A 21571-nucleotide genomic window follows, 5' to 3' on the forward strand; every position below is an offset into this window, starting at 1 on the left:
AGTTTTGCCTTCCTGAGAACATCTTCGATTTGTGGAGACATTTCTGGTTGTCACAGCTTGGAGAAGTGATTCTACTGGCATCTGGTGGGTGGAAACCAGGAATGCTGCTCAACACCCCACAGTGCCCAGAACGCCCCACCCCAGAGAATGATCCAGCCCCACATGTCAGTAATGTGAGGCTGAGAAACCCTCAGACAAATATTTGCCTCCTGGATGTAGATCTGACAACTCTCCAAAAATTTCCTTTCCTACCACTTTCCCTGATTTTTTTTTTACTGTCACTCTACCCCCTCAATATAAAAGTCAGGTTCACAGCCTCCAAAATGCACTCAGAACAAAAGCCTCGTGGCCCATCTTTAAGGAAACATTAACCAAGAAACAATCAAACTTGATCCTCTGCTTGGGGCTGGGCACAGCCAAGGAAGCAGGATTCTCTGGGGGTTTTAGGCAGTCGCTATGGCTGCCCCCTGGGGCCGAGTCATTGTGAAAAAGACAAAAAAAAAAAAGAAATGATGGGGACCCTGCAGAGACCAGCTGGGCAGGGGTCCAGCCTTTGTGAAAAGTCTTTCATATTCAAATATGCCTCCTCCCCCCCTTCCCTGGGGCTCCAAGCTCACCAAACTCATTCTTCCTTGGATGTGGAATTTGGAAAGAGGCCCCCAGCCTGCAGGCTCACAGCTTAGATGCAGGGTGACCCAAGTGTCACTCCAGGCCAGTATGTTTTCCAAGCAGAAACCCCAAGAATGCCTTCCAAGGAGCCCCTATTACCTGGCGGGATTTCTCACGCCACAGCCAACTGCCTTTGGCTGAGTTGAATGGAATACTCTTATATCCATGGCGTGATTTGAGTACATCCCTTTCTGGGCAACATAAGCCACATTCTGGCAAAGCCGCCTTGAAGGGCTGGTACCCAGGGACCCAGGCTGAGCGAATCTCAGTGCACAGCCCCTATTCCCGGTGATGCAGGAATACAGCAGCCCAGGGCTGACGCTGAATACGTAGGAAAAAGCCCCCCTCCCTTTGGGTTGTCTGTTTTGCAGATATTATTGATTCCATTGGGCAAATCCCTGACTCCAAAATAAATTAGGCTAAGTCAGAAGCCTTTGATAGTCCTTTGCTTTAAATGCTGTCTTTTTTTCCCCCTCCCTCGCCAAACCGTGGCTGATGGTCTTTAAATGAGCCTTCAAAGAATTCCAATTACCTTGGTGTATTTATCTCATCATCTCCAACCATGCTGTCCAAAGGATATGTTGTCTCATTGAGGGTGCTGTTCCAACAAAATGCATGGAGCCCGGATTCTAATGTTTGGCCTTTTGAAAGCCTGCCCATTCCTAGAAGAAGAAAAAATATATATATATTAAACGCTCTGCAATCCTAAACAGTATTTGTCATCTTTGCAAATCAGAACACCGGCTTATTACTCTGTTATATAGACTTTTTAACTGTGCAAAGAGCATTGACTCCGAGCTTAGTCACATCCCTGCAGGGTGTAGAATGCAGGGCACTGGGCTACATGAGCTGTAAAATGACAAGGTTTTATGTTTGCTTGAAGGAACCGTATAAATGAAGATTGAAGGACCATTGGGTTTGTGTGAGATGTGAGGATGGGTGAGTGACCAGTGGGGAACAGCAGGAGACTGGTTGTTTGTTGAGTCTTTAATGCAATGCCTCTTTACTGAGTGCCTACTAGGTAATAGGTAAAAGGCAGCACAATGGAAATAGAACCTCAAAGTGCCTGGTGCGGCATCTGTTAATGTGCTGGCCACATAGGTGTGACGGGGTTCAGCTGACATGGGACCCCAACTACGGCCCCTTGCCAGACTGACTGTTGTTTTTTTTTTTTAATTTTTATTTATTTACTTTGGCTGTGTTGGGTCTTCGTTTCTGTGCGAGGGCTTTCTCTAGTTGTGGCAAGCGGGGGCCACTCTTCATCGCGGTGCGCGGGCCTCTCACTATCGCGGCCTCTCCCGTTGCAGAGCACAGGCTCCAGACGCGCAGGCTCAGTAGTTGTGGCTCACGGGCCCAGCTGCTCCGTGGCATGTGGGATCTTCCCAGACCAGGGCTTGAACCAGTGTCCCCTGCATTGGCAGGCGGATTCTCAACCACTGCGCCACCAGGGAAGCCCCAGACTGACTGTTTTAAGCGGAAGGAGTTTGTGAAAACAGCAGAAGCATGAAGATCACTGTGATCCTGTCTCCCTCTACTTTCTGCCCTGACACAGGTCGTAAAACCCTCATGTGACACAGCCTGACACACAGGTTCTCCTGAAGATGGGCAAAGGGCAGCAGAGAATCTCTCTGGGTGGACGGGTTGGAGAGAAACAGGGTGGAGACGGATGGACACACCCTCGGGAGTGGTATGCCATCTTGGACAATGGTGATGTGGGCTGCTTGACATGGAGTAGAGTTGGAGGGCAAAGTGGTGCCAGCAAACAGAGGTCAGGACAGTTAGGGTTGTTGGGTGAGTGAAGGTGGTGACGCATCACGAAAGCTGGCTTGGAGGGGTTCGTGGGGCGGAGGATGTAGGACAGATGAGGCAGAGTATTGGGAAGAGGGCATTAGGAAGTGGCTGTTACCCAGAGACAGGCAAAGGTGTGATGGTTATTGGACTAGAAATGGGGCGACATCAGACAAGGGATTTGTAAAATGGGAATGTAAAAGGGACTGCCTCAACACGCTTAAAGTTGAAACACTGGAAGAATTTACGCTGATGATACTGAAGAGGTAATGAAGATCGAGAACCACGAACCAGTAACTGGCAAAAAAATACCGGCGATAGGAAAAGTGTACATATGATAGAAATACAACATGTAGAACATATAAAAATCATGTTACTATTACAACAAAATAAACTTCATAAGAAACGTACTGGAGCAATTGAAAAGAAAAATGCAAAGTTTTCCAGAGGCACATAAAAGAATACTTAAATGGAGAAGCATGTTGCCTTCCTGGATGTAAAGCTTTACTATTATAAATATGTCATTATTTCCCAGATTAAAATATAGACTTAATCCCTTAGGAATTTTTTTCTAAGCTTTGGAAATAGTAGAGTGATTCCAAAAATATGTCCATAAGAATAAACTGGTGAAAACTCCAAGCCATTTCTGAAGAAGAGTGGAAAAAATGAACATGCATTAGCAGACAATAAAATCCTTTATAAAGACCCAATAAATGAAAGCAGTAAGGTCCTGGCGTAGGAAGAGACAGATCAATAACAGTTGAGAAATATACTGAAAGTTTATGATGTGACAAAGGTGGTTTTTCTAATTCATTCCATAAAAAAAAAAGCCAAGACTTCTGTGCGTCACAAAATATATACAAAATTAAAGGGAACATGAGGGAACATTTGGAAAATACATTATGCATCAAAAAACATCATTAATCCATAAAGAACTGTTTCAAATCAAAGGTAATGTTCCCCAATCCGAGAGCCAAAGGACACGAGACAAATGGGCAATAATCAAAAGAAAATGTTCGAGTTCAGTAAACATTATAGAAACACTTTCTTTCAAACAATGGGATCCCATTTGGGTCTTGCAAATCAGTGCTTTTCCCCCAACAAGGTACTACCCGTGAGTGAGTTCTTCAGGGAAGGTGGTGTACAATTAGGACACTCTTTTGGGAAGGCGCTTGGTTGACAAATGAGAAGCCTTAAAAATGTCCTCCCCCTCTGTGATCCAAGAATTACATCTCCGGTAAGTGCTGTGAAGTCAAAAAAAACAACATGAACAAGAAAACAATGAGAGGTGTGAACACCCATAGTAAAGAGTGTCTGTCTTCCAGTGGAGAAAGGTACTGTGGACGATTTCATAAAATCTTCTTTGCATTGTTTTCTTCTTGCACTTTTGACAGTTCCTACTGGGAACGTATATAAAGTAGGATTAAGAAACAACAAAGCATACTTTGAAGAGGAGTCTTGAGTCTGGATGTAGGAGGGTGGCGGACCCATCATGGCAGTAGGTAAGATGAGCCAGGTCTAAGAAGCCTGGGAGAATGGTGGTCCCCATACCAGGATGAGGTGAATGCAGGGAGACACCTGATGAGATAACGTGCTGGTGACACCCCACTTGGGATTATCCAGAGGGCATTTGGACAAAAAGGACCAGGCATATATCCGCACAAAGCTGTGCACAAAATTCTACTCCACATGGCCACATTCTCCGGAGCAATGGTCAGCATCACGAATGATAACTTCTTGTGATAGGGCAGAACCTTTGTATTCTATTGCAAGTTAGTCACTACAGGGATGTTACCTATAAGCTTAGATTATACGTAATGGCCCATCTCTGGGGACCAGACTTCCCAGGCAACGAGCATAAAATACCTTTGTTTAGCTCACAGGAAACATCCTGACCAGGCCCACCTGCAGGAAGGAAGAAATGAACACCTCCCCTCCGAGGCTGACCAGAACAAGGAAATATTTGACTTTACTGCCTTCCCTTTTAGTACAAAAGAAGCCTGAATTCTAACTCAGGGAAGATGGTTCTTTGGGACACGAGTCCAGCGTCTCCTCAGTCTGTCGATTTTCTGAATAAAGTCCCTCTTCCTTGCTCCAACAACTCATCTCTCGGTTTAATGGCCTGTCGTGCAGTGAGCAGTACGGGCTTGGACTCGTAACATGCCTTCCCACAGCCTCCTGGGTGGATGGAAGTGCCATGGCTGCAAAAAGAGCATAGTCCAAGGTGAAGACCACATGCACGACCTCCACCAGGAGGAAGTGGACACTGGTCTTGTCCTGCAGTGGAATAAAGTACATCCTAATGGATGTTTGAGCTTCTGCCGTGGGTGGAAGGTTTCGTTTGCAGAGTTTTCATGGGCTGGCAGGAGAAATGATGGATTCATCCCACAAGTAAAGTCATGTTCTCTTCACTGTGCTCAACGGAGTGGGGTACCAAGGAGAACGTGACTGTGATGCTTTCAAACAATGAACATGGCAGAAAACCAATGGGGGGGGAGGGGAACATGGATGGTGAGACCTCCCACCAGATGTGCTGGAAAGAGAGGGATCAGCGACACCCCTCCCCCCACAGGAGTCTCATCCAATGTCCAGTGGATACCGCTCTTGTGAGATACGAACATGGGTACTCACATCTGTATGCATAGGGACGTTTCATTGTTACACGGGTTAAATAAACAACTATGTGCGCCTCAGTCGAGAGCTTGAACAAGTGCTTTTAGAAAAGTTTACAGGGAAGTGCATGAAACGTCACACCAGCACTCTTCCTCACCCAGGCTGGCTGTCCCGCCACGTTGCATGCGAGAAGATGGCAGGAGGGGGCGCTCAGGACACCGCCAGATTCTTGACGCCTCCCCTGAAACATCTGTTCTGGGTTTTTTTGTTTGTTTGTTTTGTTTTGTTTTGTTTTCCAGCCGGCCGTGCCATAGCAGAGGGGAGGAAATGCAATTAAAATAAAAACGACCCACGAACGTATTTCTGAAGGCAGTTTTTGGAATTTCAATGGTGACCTCTGATTGGACCATAAATATAAAATTCATATGTGCTTGGCTTCCTGCCTGTAATTACCTATCAGAAAGTTCAGAGTTTAAATGAAATTCTTTGTGAAGAAGAAATGGCATCATCGTAGAATCAGGCTGGCGGCAACCCCCGCCCCGAACACCCACGGGGTGAAGACACATTTTCACATTTCCAAGACGTACAACGGCACGCGCAGTCCAGGCATGTTGAATGTTTTAATCCTATCACAAGATGTTTGGTTTTTTATTAATGTTCCTCATAGAATGTTTCCTTCCTCCTCTTGAGGCACCCACGACCATGCCGGATGCGTGGAACTAGGCAACAGAAGGTCTTGCCCTTCAAAATTCCAAAACTCGACCATTTGTGAACTGAGGAACTGAGCTGCGTGTTTCCAGCTCTGTGGTCTGCAGGCCACGCACCGTTGGTAGTTATTCGCATGTCGTTGACAAGGACGTCTTCTCACCTCAGAAGTGAAAGTTCTACAGGGCGTAGACAATCCCTTGATTTTTGCCTCCTTATGTTCTAAATTCTTCCAGGAAGCCTTTAATCACTGAGGGCCCTTTCCAAGAACCTCTGTATCTATCCTAGTCACTGGGGAAGCTTATTGTTTTTGCATTCTACCATTTCCTCTGCGTGGACGTGCTCCTGTTCTCAAATTCTTCCTCGTGTTCCAGAGATTCTGGGTTGTCTGCTCTGCTAACCATTTCCATGGGCACAGCTCACTGGCTCGGACAATGACAGATTCATCTCCGTCTGTCGAGAACCGCGGTACTGGGGGGAAACAAACGCCGTACAGAAGTCAGCCATCACTAACGCTTTTCAAAGGGTCGCCGATGGTCTGGTGAATCAATATACTTCTAATGGATGTTTCTGTCTGCTCTACAAATAAGGCTGAGCCATGTGTTACAGATTTTTGTTTCCCTCTCTTTTCCTCTGCATGTAATTTTTAAACTCTTTCTTCTCTCCCCCTCCTTGGCTTAGTTGCTGAGACAGAGCTAAATCAACCTAATTCTAGAGGAGTACAAATTCCGGGTTAATCGGAATCTGTGCTTGTTAAGATAAAGACCGTGTAACATCTGGTCTTTATTTGCAGGGAGGTCTTTGGAGACGGCTGTGCTCTGGGGTAGCTGCGATGTGGATGCTATCTGGTGTAGCCTGTGGGATACGGGGCCACGGTAAGGATGGGTGCGAATCTGAGCCACAGGACTCACCTTGACCCCCAACGGATGCATCTCTGTGGCTCAGTGAACACTCTGCTTATCACTTGCATGACCTTAGCAGGAAGCCTTGAGGAAGAGCCCTCTGTAGCTCACGCCTTGCTTCTCAGCAGTTTGGAAAGGCTCATCCTCTCTTACCTCCTGATAGCCTGACCAGGTCCTACGTATAAAACCAGAAGGTCTTCAGAAAACAGTAGAAACCGAAGAGCAAAGGATATTTTTCAGCTTTAAAATTGACTATGTGACCCCCTCCCCCCCCAAAAAAAAAATAGGTAGAAAAATCTCTTTAGCATCATTTAATCTATATTTAAAAGCACTACTGTTTCCCAGATCACATTTTCCAAGATGTTGCCCAAGTCGAATGCATATGGCGTCATTTCAGGAAACTATCACCCGTAAGAGATCCTTCTCCAATGGATCCCAAGTACGAGCTCTTAAAATTTAATTCTGGGATTTCCAGTTACATCTACAACGTGCCAGTTTCTCTGGGGGAGAGTTGACGTGATGTCTGCCGGTCTGTACATTTCAGGAAACGCGCTGGACTTTGAGACTCAGCCTTTATCAGCCTCCGTTTTCTCCACCGTCAAGTCACTGAGTAGAGGATGCTTCTAAAAATGCCTCGGCCGTAATGATCCACGGAGCTCATTAAGCGAGAGCGGGGGTCTCGTAAGTCACTCGCTTACCAAGTGTAAACTGAAATCTTTAGAGTCTTGGCTGGTTCATTAGAAAAATAGGCAACGTCACTCTCGCCGTTCCCGAGACAACATGATAGATGACCTAACAAGCAATTAATAGGTTCATAAGTTATCTGACAAATCGATTTTGAGGCTGGACTCTGTCCATTACTTTAGCCATAGAGATATCGGATTAGGATCGACCGTTCAGTGTCAAATGAATTCCGATGGACCCTCATGGCAACAGGAGTAACGGGCGCAGGGACACCAGCCTTTTCCAAATATGTGAACGTCCACTCTTAAATACAGGTGGATGCTAAGGGTTGATTTTTTCTGAACAGTAGACTTTCAGGTCTGGGGGTCACTCACAGGGCTGGAGCTAGGGTGAGGCAACTGAGGCTTTGCCTCGGGTACAAAATTTAGGGGGGGTGGCCTCCAAAAGTTCACCCAAGACAAATAGTTTAATGCAATGTTTTTAAACAATCAAAGTGAATGCCAAAAACAAAAATCCGTGATGAACAAATATCAACATTTTAAACGAAGACAGGATCATTACAGGGACGGGAAGCAGAGCCTGGCAGAGTCCTACTGGAGCTTGAGGAGAAGAGAAAAGTCCTGATTTTGCCTTTTTTTAAAGACAAGGCAAGCGAGTGTCTCACAGAATCCACCCTCGCCCCAATCCTGCTGGCATAGCTGACCTATAAAATAAGTCATTCCCGTCTCAGGATCACAGTAAAATGATTCCTCTTTTCAAAGCACATCTTCTGGTTCTCTTTTCTTTTTTTTGAACACTTGAAAATATTTTTGCTGTCCTAAGGGGAAAAAGCAGGTCGTAAAACTGTAATTTTGTGTGTGGGTGTGTTGTGAAAACACTTAACATGAGTTCTATCCTCTTACCACATTTTTAAGTGCACAATATATTATTAACTACAGTCACAATGCTGTACAGACGATGTCTAGAAATTATTCATCTTACATAATTGAGACAATGAACTACTCCTTTCCCCCTCGTCCCAGCCCCCGGTCAGCCACTGCTCTACCCTCTGAGTCTATGAGTTTGACTATTTCATATTCCTCCTCATAGAACTGGGATCATGCTTGTCCCTCGGTGACTGGTTTATTTCACTGAACATAATGTTCCCAAGGGTCACCCACGTTGTCACATAAGGCAAGTTTCTTTCCTTTTTAATGGCTGAATAATATTCCACTGTGTATATTTATAACACCTGCCAGAGGGTTCATGCACATGACGCTGTTCTCTCCCTTCACCCCTTCAGGAACGAAGTCTGAGGATGTGCATCCACCTGGGTCCCTTCCCTGTAGCTGAAACGCAAGCTCAAGGCACGTGACATGGCATCTGAAGACATCCATGTGGACACATCCATTCGTTTGTCTGGGGGTACACCAGATGTCCCATTTCCATTGCCTTATTGTCTGCATCTGTTGTGCTCAATCCCTTTCCCTTATAATCAGAAGTGCTGACGGCATTGGTGGGAACATCACCTCGATGCCTGTTGCTTTTTTTTTTTTATATATATACATAGTACTTTGTACTGCTTAATACCCTTCCCCTATTTTTCCCCTCCCCCTTCTCTCTCCCCACTGGTAACCATATTTATAGAAAATATTTTATTGAACATAATGTCCTCAAGGTTCATCCACCTTGTAGCCTGTGTCAGAATTTCCCTCCTTTTCATGGCTGAGTAATATTCCATTGTGTGGATGGACCCCATTTTCTTTATCCATTCATCCACTGATGGACACTTGGGTTGTTTCTTCCTTTTGGCTGCTCTGAACACGCAGCTAAAAACAGACACATGCTCTGCCTGTTTTGAGAGGAAATTCTGAGACAGGTTAAAATATAGACTTCTACAATGCAAAGGGGGAAAGGCATTTTATGAGACGCTATGACAAAACTCTGCATATGCTCACAGACTATATTCACAGGACAAACACTAGAAGAAACACAGCAGTTATGAGTGATTATCACAGCACAGTCGATCTAGGGATGGTGTGATTTTAATGTGCTCTTCAATCCTTGCTGTGTTTGCTGGTATTTCTCTAACGAATAGAATCAGGGGAGGAAAAGGTTTTTTTTTTTTTTTTTTTTAGATTTTTTTTTTTGATGTGGACCATTTTTAAAGTCTTTTTATTGAATTTGTTACAATATTGCTTGTGTTTTTATGTTTTGGTTTTTTTAGCTGCAAGGCATGTGGGATCTTAGCTCCCCGACCAGGGATCGAACCCGCACCCCACTGAGTTGGAAAGCGAAGTCTTAACCACTGGACCGCCAGGGAAGTCCCGGAAAAGCTATTTTGTAAGAAGGCAATAACTGACTCTGATGCAATAGTAGACTTGAACTGTATTACATAATTTTGTTTCTACCAGAACGTGAAACAATAGAAATTTATTTCATTTCCATCCACTCTATAAGCCCCTCTGTCTAGGTAAGCTATTTCATGTTTACAAAATAAATTTTTAAAATTTGGACCAGTGAAATATGTTTTTAAAATCACCCAGACTCTATTTACACTTTTTTAAAATGCTTGAGAGGCAGAGACTTGAGGTCCCTCTGTCAGAGGGATGGTGGGGAAATTTGAACCGTCTCTGCTATATTCATACCTTGTCATATTTTCAGAAGAGACACATCCAGTCGTGTGCTTTCCCACCAGCTCTCTGCTTGTTCTGCTTTGGGTCTTCTTCATCTTCTGTGCAGACCTGTGAACCGACATCACCTGGATAATCCCTTCTAGAGGGTCTGTTCCAAATGCTCTGATCTCCTCTGGAGTATTTCAAGCCACACGCTCAGTTTGAATGAGTCTGTCTGCAGCAAGAAGCAGGTCAGTGTCGTGATTTGTGCAAGACTCACCTTTGCCCAGTAAAGCACATGCTCAGGTAGGGCCAAGGGTACCAGATCCACCTGTAAGAAGCTAACGTCTCATCCTCAGGTGAGGCACATCCCTCTCTCCAGGCACAGGAAAAACTCCCATCTGGGTCCTCATTCGAAATAGCAGTGACCTGTGTCTTTTCAGAGGCTGTCTTCGCCGGGGCTTTACCAAGCCTATTAAGCATGTCACCTGTGATAACTTGAAACTGCCAGGCGGGGATCCACCGGGCTGATCAAAAACATTCTCCCCCAAACAAACGTGGAGGTTAAATTTTTAAAATTCGATCCTGATTCTAAAGTCACAGACCGTTTTGGAAATACAGCGGCATTCAGGGCTGGACTCCGTGTCTGTACATCGATTACAAAATATGTCATCATGTGTTTGAAATAAATCCTCATAAAGGGCTGGATGGAGTAACCTTTTCTCTGCAAGAGACACAAGTTTAAAAGTTTCCAGGAATGATGCCTACAGTGCAGGGAAAGAAGATGGGAAGCCCCGGCTCCAGTGCATGGCTTTGCCCAACGTGGCCTCAGGGTCTCAGTTTTTATCTGTACACATTCGCTGGGGGACCTTCGACCGGCACCCCCGTTTTGACCTGTATCCCCCTTGCATGGGAGTGTGAAGGGAACTCGTCCCTTTTGCACCTATAATCTTCTTTCCTTGTGTTTTCACACCTCAATTTTGAGATGTGAATTGGTTTCGTGGTTTTCTTATCACTGTGCAATGTTTATGGACCAAAAAGAAAGTGTCTCAGAAATGTGTGACTCAGGGATACACAATGTGTTCCTTCTGACACTCGTTGTTGAAGCGTTGACCCGAAACGCGCGCCCTGCAAGGGGGTCTATCCGTCCCTATACGAATATTCCTAATCTCACCTCTATTTCCCTATTGGCGTCACATTTATTTTCATCTTAAACCGATATGGCTGTTGCTGTGTCAATTTTTTTTTAACTTTTTATTTTATATTGGAGCACAGTTGATTACCAACGTTGTGTTGGTTTCAGGTGTACAACAAAGGGATTCAGTTATACATGTACATGTATCTATTCTTTTTCAAATTCTTTTCCCAATTAGGTTGTTACAGAATATTGAGCAGAGCTCCCTGTGCTCTACAGTAGGTCCTTGTTTTGCTGTATCAATTTGATGTCACAGGGATGCCTTTCCAAAGGGAACCTTAAAGTTTCGGGAACTTTCAGACTCTTCTGAGGGCACAAGTCATATTAAGAGTCTACCTGGTGACCAGGAGGAAGACCCCATCCTGCGAAAGTGATGAGATGGCCTGGGGCTGGGGGTGGGAGTCCCAAGAAATGGGCTCGGACGCATTTTCTGCAGGCGAATCAGAAGAGCTTTCGGAATGAGATGCGGACATGCATTGCTTTGAGGCTGAGAAGGACGTGGAGATTCTGAGGTGCCTTCCGGACGGAGCTGGCCCCACCGGTGCCCGGCTGACTCTGGGTGAAGGCCTCCAGCTGTCTCAGAAGGGCCCGAGGTTGTGCAGGCTTCGCCCGTCGGAACAGGAGGGGCAGGGGGGCAGGGGAATGATTCAGGGCTCGGATGGCACCGAGTCGCGTTGTGAGGTCGGTCTTGTGGTGGGCGGTCGGGCGGCCTTGCCAGTTTCCATGTGGACCACGGAAACAACCGTAGCTCCATCAGGCCACACAGCGAGTCGGCTGGAAGGGCCATAAAACTCAGGAATCCGCCAATCCCCATCCCATATTTGGCATTGGCGTTTTATTAAGATGACTAAGCGCCTGGTTGGTGAGCATGGGAAATGTGTTGAAACACTAACGCTGGGGTCTTTGAGTTAATGGTTTAATTATGCGGCCCGGGGATTTCCACCACACTGTAAGCTTGGATTTCCACCACACTGTAAGGGGGGTGGGGTTCTTCTCGGCCCTCTTTCATCCCCTCCTTTCTGAAGAAAATTGGGTGATTGATACAGAGGTGAAGCTAAACGATGGGCAGAGTCTATGGTGGAAGTAGATGAGAAGCCGGATCGTGGGTGTCGGGACCTCCTGCTGGATGAACTGATGGCATTATTAAGTAACTGTCTTGCTGCCGTGGCATGCATGCAACTTTGTCCTTAACTCTGGTGTGTCCGAGAATCAAGGGAGGGAATGAATGAGGGTGGAAGGATTTTGAAGAATAATCCAGCCAGTTCCAGAACCTACCCAGCAAGACAAACACAGCCTGGTTTTTCCTGTCGGAGTCTGACTTTCAAAGCACAGCAATTACCCTCCGTCATAAAAATAAAGGTACACGTCTCTACGATGGGTCCCGTGCAGCCCAGGCTCTCTGTGAAGGTGCTAATGGCAAACAGCACACGCTGACGGCAGGAGAGCTTATGTGACAGACGGCCTCGTGTGGAGCTTTGGAGGGGGTGTAGGTCTGCGCGCCTTGGGCGTGTTTTCCAACCATTCAGCTCGAGGTGGAAAGTGAAGCGTCGATGCCTGTCAAATACACGTTTTATGAGTTGGGATGTTTAATATTGAAAGTCAGATCATGCTGAAGGAACACGAGTCCCGGGTGGTTGGGTGGATGTGACGAATGTGGTCATAAAAGACTTGGTTTTTCTCATGCAGAAATTGCTAACTGTGACCCAGATGCAAAGGAACCCCCAAGACAGGCCAGACTTAGATCATCATCGGTGGCTTCTTGCTCCCTAAGGCCCCAGGACACCCAAAGCCAGAGGCAGACACCGAACATCCATCCGGCTTGCCCAAGACTCACTCACACCAGGGATGTCCCCGTTGGCCAATAATTGGCCCAAAACATGGCAGACGTAGAAAGACCCCAAGATATTATGGAGTCCCACCCCCCATGTTTCACAGACACAGGAGCTAAAGCGCAGAGGGATGATGTGGCTTCCCAAGGTCACACAGCCAACGGGTCAACGCTTTTTTTAAAATCCCCATCCCAAACTCTTGTCCTGTTTCAGGACATTGCACTTTCTACATCCATCTTTTTAAATTCCTTGGCCCTTTGGAACTTTGCGTGAAAGAGTGTTTTCACGCTCGTGAGGGGGTTGCAGAACAAACACAGACGTTGCACATCATTTCCCGCTGGCAGGGGCACCATCTGAGAATGGTCGTCCTGGGCTGGATCTGGGGAAGAGGGTCACTTCTCCACTGGGAGGTGGGCTCTCCCTCCACGGGTGAGCAGTCTCAATGATGATGAATGCCTACCATGCTCTACCCCATAACCAGTTCTCAGTCTACTGACACACAGAAAAGAAAAGAAAAAGAAAATTGCCCCGGGCTTCCCTGGTGGCGCAGTGGTTGAGAGTCTGCCTGCCAATGCAGGGGACACGGGTTCGAGCCCTGGTCTGGGAAGATTCCACATGCCGCGGAGCAACTGGGCCCGTGAGCCACATTGCTGAGCCTGCGCGTCTGGAGCCTGTGCTCCGCAACAAGAGAGGCCGCGATAGTGAGAGGCCCGCGCACCGCGATGAAGAGTGGCCCCCGCTCGCCGCAACTAGAGAAAGCCCTCACACAGAAACGAAGACTCAACACAGACAAAAATAAATAATAAATAAATAAATAAATTTTTTTTTTAAAGTACTTTAAAAAAAAAAAAGAAAGAAAGAAATAGATATTTGGTTTTCATACCTGGTTCCTGGCAAAGAGCTCCTAAACCCCTTGGGTTGTCCTGAGGGATGGGTTGACAGGACCCAACCTAACGACCTCATTTCACCTTAATCCCCTCTTTAAAGACCTCATCTCCAAATATAATCATATTCCGAGGTCCTGGGAGTTAGGGGTCCCAACACAGGAATTTGGGGGACACAGTTTAGAACGGGGGCATTCTATGCCATGCCCTTTCTGGCAAATTCAGAAGGTAGCCAGAGAGAGCACCGTCACACAGATCTGTGTTTTGAGCACTTGATGGTGGGGAACGTACCATGCTGACCACTCAGGGCTCTGTTCTTACTAGAAAGAAATAGATCTATAATTCCTTCCACGCCGCCCAACTCCAGCTTGTCCTCTTTGGAGATGAAAATCAGATAAGGACTGGCAGATCTAGGGGTACGGTTCCCCAAGGATCTCCATAGCTGACTAAATTAGCAGGATCCTATCATTACCAAGTGAATGGTCTTGGTGGGACAGGCGGCTGGTGTGATCAAACGGAGCTTCTGCCGCCTTGACAGGTGAGGTGCAGAGTTGCCCGTGTGCCCCTGCGGTCCCTTACATCAGCAGCAGGAGGGGCGGAGCAGAGCCGGGCTCCCTGTGTTCCAAGGTGGTTACCAGGGCAACCGGAGGAGATGTGCAGACACTCGGGGACGGAGCTCTCCGAACGCACGTGGAGGCCCATATTAATCAGAGGACTTGGGGCTGCCGGCCGCCTGTCCGGACCGATGCAAGCAGAACTGCTACCCGTGACGTGCCCGGTGATGGCCCGTCGAAGCTGACACCTGCCCTGATTGCCGCTGTGAACCAGACCCTCACCTCTCCTGCAAGAGAATTGATTTCTGTTTGGAGGCGCTCTAATTTAAATCATTCTCTGATCTGTTGGAAAATGCAGTGCTTCCGACTCACGGTTCAAGGCTTTGAAATAGGATCATTGGTACCTGGATCCCACAGCGCTGTCACATCGGAGCATCTTAATACATCCAGCCCGGGCTGACTCCCAGAAGGAAGCAGGCTGTGGCTGGGCTTACACCCTTCCCTCGGAGGGAACAGCAGAACATCTGTCTCTGCTCTCTTAGGTTTCCCCTGATCCGCATCGTCTGCACATCTGTTTCGGGAGCTTTCGGGTCACACTCTTTCCATCCCAGCCAGACGAGGCGATAAGTAGACAGTTGGAGACATAAGTGTGTCTGCTCTTCACTGTTTTGACCACCATCTGCTGTAGGAGCAGAAGGGGAAAGGCATCTTCTAATACCCACTCGTTGAGATGTGGTGGGGGGGGGGGCTTGGCTTTCTAAACCCAAGAGGGCCTCCATCCAAATTCTAAGGCATAGCTCCCCCTGTTTGATGTGCTTAGCTTTGGGGAAGGAAGATGTCTTGACGTTTGGTTGTGTGGGGCTCCACGATGATGAATTTTACATGTCAACGTGACCTGGCTGAGAGAGGCCCTGAGAGCTGTTTAAACGGGATTCTAGATGTGTCTGGGAGGGTGTTTCTGGAAGAGTTGAGCATTTGGATCAGTGGAATGAGGGAAGCAGATGGTCCTCTGAGGGTGGGTGGGCCTCGTCTGATCAGCTGAGGGTCCGAAGAGAGCAAAAAGATGGAGGAAGGGGCGATTCGCTCTACTTGAACCTAGATGTCCCTCTTCTTCTGCCCTTGGACATCAGAGCTCCTGGGTCATGGGACTTCAGGTTTGGACTGGAACTTATGCTCTCCTGGGCCATCAGCTTTCAGGTGGCCAACTGTGGACCTCTCAGCTTCCAGAATCATCCGAGACAATCCCTCATAATAAATCTCTTTCTAGATATCTATCTCTCCTCTGTCTGTCCGTCTCTATCTACCTTCATCTGTACCTACAGCTATATCTACATTTACATCTGTATCTGTATCCTAGTGGATTTGTTCCTCTGAAGAACCCTGACTAACACCTTTGGGTCACTTTGAGACTCACCTGCGTCACCATCCATGTGCAAAAGCACGTGAGGTTGAGAATCTGAGGACCAGCGCCCCTTCCAGCTTCCCCCATGACCCCATGACGTGTTCGCCTCTCTGCCCTAAAATGTTCATGTTCTTCAACCCAAGGCTGAGCTGGGCTGGGGATGGACGCCCTTCGTTTTGGACCCTGGTTTGGCCAAGCTCACATCAGGCAGGTGGTGGTTGGGGCTTTGTCCCTGGGACTTAAATTTAGAGCATTCACAACTGTAATCCTACACCTTTAAAAATGTATTTATTCATTTAAAGTAGGGTGTTCTGATCACTCAGAGTTGACCTCACTACGTTGGCACCGAGGGTCAAGAATGCTTCGTGTAGAAGGAACCAAAGACCCACTGTTCACAGAGCAGATCCGTGGGTCACGCTGAGAACCGCAAAGTCGCCCCATGGAAGGAGGACACATGCATTAAATAGTTTATTGCTAAAAAATGCTAACAATCATCTGAGCCTTCAGCGCGCTGTCACGCGTTTGCCAGAGTAATATCACAGATCACTGAGTACGGCTCACCAGAGCAAATATAGTAATAATGAAGAAGTCTGACACAGTGCAAGAATTTCCAAATTGCGACACAGAGACTCAAAGTGAGCAGAGCCTTTTGGAAACATGGCGCCGATAGACTTGCTCAATGCAAGGTTGCCACAAGCCTTCAATATTTTTTTAAAAAAAGCGATATTTGGGAAATGCAATGAAACAAGGTGTGCCTGTTTGCCCGTGATAGGAACGCACTGAAATGGATTCCGCCACGTTCCCATGGATGGACCGCTGGGTTTCCACAGTTGCACCTCACGAATCAAGATGCTATAGGCGTCCAGGCATCCTGCGTCTCAGAGCACATAGGTTTTCCACTCTGATGGACACACATCCAGGAAGGGAATGTTTGGGTCATTCCTTGAGTGTATGTTCAATGTGAGCAGACACTGCCAGACAGTCTTCGAATATGCGTGTTCAAATTTCCTCTCTCACCAGAAAGGGATGCAAGGTCCATTTTCCCTCCACATCCTTCCCATCACTTGATATCGCCAGCCTTTTTTTCCCCTCTTGGGGTTAAGACATATGCAGGAAAGCCTACTGACCCTAAATGCACAGCTTAGTAAGCTTTAGTGCCTCCTTCATCGGCGATGTTCTGTCTCTGGATTTTTCTCTTCCTGCTTGCGGCGCGTTCTGAATCACTCTACCATATTCTTCGTTCTTCTGCCAAAGATGCATGATTTCCACCAGAAAGAATTCAGAGAGCAAGTTCCAGTGCATAGACTAATGAGAAAGTAACAGCGGATGGCCCTGGGTGTCCATCTCTGGTGGGAAACATGGGACTTTTGAGGAACTTTTCGTTTTCCAAGCTGTGCTCAGAGCCCACGGAGGGTTCAGTGTGGGGGACAGGGGAGTGGATGGTGGGAACGGGGTTTAGGGTGCTTTGAAGCTCTCGGGGTGCTTGTTCCAAGCGGGGCTGCTTCTAATTGCCCAGGGTAATCTACACGCAAAGGCGCCAGGGAGCGCACCGAGGACTGGTAACCTATGCAGATGTAAGCTAATTACTTAATTGGTTGCATTTGTAAATCGCATTATTGGAAAAGAAATTACTCTGGTGATCGAATTACAGATATTTATCTGCTAATAGCCCTGATTAACTGGTGATACTAATCTGTCATTTTGAAAGCTAATATTAACAGCATCAATCTCACCAGAAAATAAACCGTTTATAGGAAATAAAACTTGGGTCTATTTAAAGGGCGGAGTGTCGGAGATGCTGGATCTAGGGTGTTCTGGGATTGAGTCTCGTCGGCTCATTAACCCTTTGGGGGTCACAAAACGCCCCTCGATGGAGAACAGGCGATACCATGGGGCATTTGACTAGCTCGACGAATGTAAAGTAAAACAACACCTTGTTACCGGAACAAGTTGTTACTGGAAAGTTCCAAGGGCTTCAGAAAACAGAAACCTCCAAGGAAAAAGCTCAGTGTTGACTTATGAGTCTTCTCAGTAAGAAGTGTCACCTGAAGTTCCAAGAAAGGAAGAATTTATTTACCCAGAAGATACCCGATGGATGCCATTGTTTTCCAGTTAGTCAAATAAATATTCTTCTCTTTAACGAGGGCCAGTTTACAGTAAAAGAGAAGCAATGCAACTGGAAGTTATAAATCAAGACCCTCATTTCGTTGCAGGGAAAACCATCATGGGAAATGAAATTCCCAACAGACCTTGCCAAGTTGTGCGGCATCGTAATAAGTACTGGCCAAAGCAAAGGCTGGCAGTTTTGAGAAGTTGTTTAAATATCCTCCTCCCTCCTGGGATGCCCAGAGGTCCTGGATCTGTGTGACATTCACTTAACATGGGGACTCCAGCACCCGTGGAATCTGTGTTCCACGGACCTGCTGACCTGGAACCAAGCTGCGTTCTGGGCAGTGCTCAGAAGTGACCCAAAGTCATACTTCATAGATGCCTCTGGTGGTTTCTTTTCTTCTTATTCGTCTATTTCCCTTTTTATTGAGGTATCATTGACAAAAGTTGCACATATTTGAGGTGTGCAAGGGGATGATTTGACACACATTGTGAAATGATAACCACAGTCACACTAAGGGACGCATTTGTCACCTCACACGGGCACCATTTTGAATGGAGTGAGAACGCTCAAGATCTATCCTCTCAGCAAATTTCAAGTAGAAAATACAGTGCTGTTACCGTGCTGTACATCAGATTGCCCAGAACTCATTCTTCTTATAACTTGAGGTTGGTACCCTTGGACAAACACCTCCCCATTTCCCCCCGCCCCACAGCCCCTGATAACTAGTCTATTCTCTCTTTCTATGAGTTTGACCTTCTTAAGTTCCACGTGTAAGTAAGATCACGCAGTATTTGTCCTTCTCTGTCTGGCATATTTCATTGAGCATAATGCCCTCAAGGTCCATCCATTTTGTCACAAATGGATTTCCTTTTTTATGGCCAAATTTTATATATATAATATATAATATATTTATATTATATCTATAGTACATATATATATTTTATATATGTATATATATTTTTATATATATTTCTATGTATTTTATTTATAACATACCATACAGAGTATATATTTTATATAAACTCTATATGGTGTATTGTATACAATTATGTTTATAATATTATGATTATGTTTATAATATTATGATTATGATTATATATATAATTTTATATATATATAAAATACATCATATAGAGTATATAGACAAAATCTAGAGAGAAATATAATACATATATAGGAAGAAAAATATATATATATATATATATCCCATTTTGTTTTTCCATTCATTAGTCAGTGGACGCTTAGACTGTCAACGCACCTGGTTTTACAATTATTTTTTAAAAAATAACAAGACATCTGGGTAACAAATAGAAAAACACCAGTGGAATCTGGAGGTCACTAGGCATCCTCTGTTACCACAATACCTACAATAAATGCTACTTCAAATTAAGGCCTTAATGTTGATTAAAATGATCAAGTCGCATGCATTTCCAAGCAGCATTTCTAGAAGACCACCCAAAAATTTTTCAGATGCGTCCTCTAGGAAGCTTATACCAGGACGTTCACGGCCACATGGTTTATTAGACCTGGGACTCGGAAATAATGACCACCGTTGATTATTTGTTTTCACACTTGCTTCACTGACTCAGAGATGGAACCAAGAAGACACCCACCATCGGTCTTAACTCACATCGTTGTTCATCTCCAGCTGGCCTGTGATCAATTTTTTCGAGAGTTTCCCACAAAGGCCATGGGTTCCTTTCCAGCTGTCTCCTCCCCGTGGAGATCCCACCTGAAAGGAGGGGACGAATAGGGAATTTCCCACCTGTCCGTGCAACGCCAGGCAACATCTGCTGGGGACAAGGGATGGACCTTCTTCCTCTTTAATTTTTCATATTCTCTCCAGGATATTGGTGGGGCGAGAATGATGGAGTAAAGTCTATCCAAGTGAGCTTTATGAAAATGTGCATCTCTCAAAGTCTGTCCATGCTTCTTGCAGCCTCTAGGAAAGACTGAAGACATTGCGAAACTTCAAAACCCATAAATGAGCCTGAATGGATTGCTGAGTATGCTTGAGTGGAAACACATTAGACACGGTGAGACATGAGCCCTTCTAAATCCTCAAGGTGTCGCTGAGTGTTACGGGTTGAGTTGTGGTCTAGTCCCTGTGGGTGAGACCTTATTGGGAAGTAGGTCCTTTACACATGTAATCGAGTTAAGATGAGGTCATTGAGGTAGACCCTGACCAACAGGACTGGTGTCCTTGCAAGAAGAAGAGGTAAAGACAGAGACAGGCACAGAGTGGTGACCATGTGAGGATGGAGGCAAAGATGGGGGTGAAGCTTCTACAAGCCCAAGAACACCATGGATTACAGCCCCCAGAAGCCAGCAGAAAGGATGGGACAGATTCTCCCCTGGACCTCCAGAAGGAACCAGCCCTGCTCACACCTTCATCTCAGACGCCTGGTCTCCAGGACTGAGCGAGAATGAGTTCCTGTTGTGTTAAGCCCCTCTGGATTTGTAATGGACAAGCTGAAACCGTGGGGCTCAATCATTCATGGGGTGTTCAGGTTCTAATCATCAGGGAAACCAAAGGAAACAACCCAAAGCATTCTGCTGAATTCGAGATCCCACTCCTGGGCATATATCCAGAAAAGATGAAAACTCTAATTAGAAAAGATACATGCACCACAATGTTCACAGCAGCCAAGACATGGAAGCAACCTAAATGTCCACTGACAGATGAATGGATAAAGATGTGGTACATATATACAACGGAATACTACTCAGCCATAAAAAAGAATGAAATAATGCCATTTGCAGCAACATAGATGGACTTGGAGGGCATGATGCTTAGTGAAATGTCAGACAGAGAAAGACAGATATCATATGATATCACTAATATGTGGAATCTAAACAAACGATATAAATGAACTTACTTACAAAACAGAAATAGACTCACAGACATAGAAAAAAAACTTATGGTTACCAAAGAGGAAGGAGAAGGAGGGATAAATTTGGAGTTGGAGATGAGAAGATACACACAATTATGTGTAAAGTAAACAACAAGGACCTACTGTAAAGCACAGAGAACTATATTCAATATCTTGTAATACAAGAGAAAAGAATCTGAAATATATATATAATATGACTGAATGACTTTGCTGTACACTTAAAACTAACACAATACTGTAAATCAACTATACTTCAATGAAAAAAAACCCACAACAAAAGACTCATTTAAAAAAAAAAAAACACTAAGGTTGTTTGAAATACCTTTTTTTTTTTCTAAAGTTCTTACCTAAGGAGGTTCATATTTTCCCAACTTCTCTCTGACATTTTCCCCATCTCCACATTTGTTTCCTTCTGCCCTCCTGAATTTCCACTGCCGGGTACACCTCTTGGAAACCTCTAAGAAGATCAAGACCTTCTTAGATTCACTTACTAATTCTCATCAATACTGTCGACCTCATAAGCTGTCCGTGTGTGTTCAGCTCTCTGGAAACTACAGAATTTTGCTGCAGTCTTGTAAAAATATAAGTATTCATTCATTGGGAAACAAGACAGCTTTGGAATCAACAATACCATAAATGGCTTATCGATGAGGTCAGGGTATTGACTGCCTGTAGACTCAACCAGGCTCAATATCCTTGTTATCATAAAACATATAAAACATGTTATCGTAGGAATGTGTGACCA

This window comes from Balaenoptera physalus, assembly GCF_965194825.1.
Source record: "Balaenoptera physalus genome assembly, chromosome: X".
Taxonomy (NCBI): Eukaryota; Metazoa; Chordata; class Mammalia; order Artiodactyla; family Balaenopteridae; genus Balaenoptera; species Balaenoptera physalus.